Genomic DNA, 1922 nt, shown 5'->3' with positions numbered 1-1922 from the left:
TAAAATCGTTAAATTGAGTTGAATTAAGATTTGTACCTTTTATCTGATGTTGTAGCAAAGAAAAATCAATTGAGAAATCGCTAGGAACAACGATTTGAATAATGTGAAAAATTGGGAACGAAGTTGGCCTGGGTTAACGATATGAAAGAATCAAGGATTTGAGAATAACGATATTTGTTTTTATATGTAACGGTCAGAGGTAATAATGTCTTTTTACTATGTTGCTTTTGTTCGGAAGGACAATAATTAAAGACCACCATTTTGAGGGGCAAAATCTAAAGACCAGCCCAAAAGAGGGGCATTCGCGCCAATTGCCCAACCCATGACCCAAGTCTTAAACTGAAGGCCCAATTAGGTAAGATCCATTTCAAATCCCCTATATTTTAGAATTATCTAAAGCATCCTAAAGTACCAAATTACCCTCCTTTGCCCTTTTCGGAGAAACTCCACCATGGTAAGCTTTCTGCTTCATAGCTTGCTTCTCCATTTTAGTGAAAATCTTTTCCCTCTCTCTTTCTTATTGAATGCTTTATTTGACTGAGGGGTTATTTGGTGAAAAGGATGAAAATTCCTTTCTTTTTATTTTTCACCTTTCGCATAAGATGCCTCTGCTCAACGTTCAAATTTCAATAATGTCTTTGTTGACTTTGGCTCAACTCAAAATCCCGGCCAAAGCACCACTCTAAGAACCCTAGCTTGTCCTATAAACACTAGCATTTGGAGTCCGTTTGGAAAAACTTTTTAGCCGCCCCCTTTTATAAGTTTTTTTTAGCTGCCCTCTTTCATCTTTTAAGCCTCTCCTATACCTTGAAAACGACGGCTCTCTCATTTTCTTATGCTTGAAAGATATATATATCTTCGGCTTTTTACGATTTTCGTTTTCAATTTCTGTTTGTTCTTAGCCGCCAATAGTTTTTCTTTGTTTCTGATCGTGTCGCTTCGGTCTTGAGCCGGATATTTGAGTAGTCGAAGCCGACGCCCCAGCTTGCTGCACCGCAAAAAGGTCCGTAACTTTAAATTCCTTCTCCCCTGTTTATTGTGCTTTGGTTTTGACAAATGTTTGTTTATTTGGATATGTGACTTACAGTTTATTTAGTTTCCATGCAGAGAACATGATTTAAAGTTTGTTTGTGTACAGAAATCATGAAGGAATTGCGCATTCTGTTTGTGTGTGTTGATCGAACAATAAAAGAGGCTGACTAAACTACTCACATGAATAAATTCTCTGATTGTCATAACATTGGTTGTTGTTTCTTGTTGCTTTTGCTTTTAAATACCATGAGGAATGGATATCCAACATGCCTTTAGCTAGTCCTTGATGATGTTTAGTTTCAAGGTATTGTCCTGCATTTAGAGATCATGGTTTTAGGGATCATATGTTTATAAAATCAGTACTTTGTTCTTATCTTATGTTGTTTTAAAAGATCATGACTTGTGTCGTTTGCTTGTATTATAATCATGCCTATATGACCTTGTTCATGTGCCTGTTTTAGAATAAATACAATCACTGAATTCGAACTTCCTCTGGACAAATGTGATCTGTTATGTCCATTTTCTGTTTAGTCGAGGAAGGCATTTAAAGATATAAACATTTTTAAAAACGAGAATTACTTGTAAAAATATACTTGTTCATTTGAGATTTCTAAAAATATATTTTTGATGTTCTGGCCATATGAAATGTTTTAGTGTTCCTTGCTAAACCAGAAGATAACATTATCCTTGTTCCATATATTTCATTACCTTTTCTAATCCCATCTTCTTTTTTAATTTTTTGCATAATCGCCGGAGCCGAAGATTTTCTCTTGAGACCAGGGGCGGATCCACCCTATAGGTTGGGGGTGGCATGGCACCCCCTCGATAAATAAATTTTTTATATACTTATGTTGTAATTTGCTTAAATTAGGTTAAATATTTGATCCTGC

This window comes from Lycium ferocissimum, chromosome 6, assembly GCF_029784015.1.
Source record: "Lycium ferocissimum isolate CSIRO_LF1 chromosome 6, AGI_CSIRO_Lferr_CH_V1, whole genome shotgun sequence".
Lineage (NCBI taxonomy): Eukaryota > Viridiplantae > Streptophyta > Magnoliopsida > Solanales > Solanaceae > Lycium > Lycium ferocissimum.
This window is presented reverse-complemented; position numbering follows the sequence as displayed.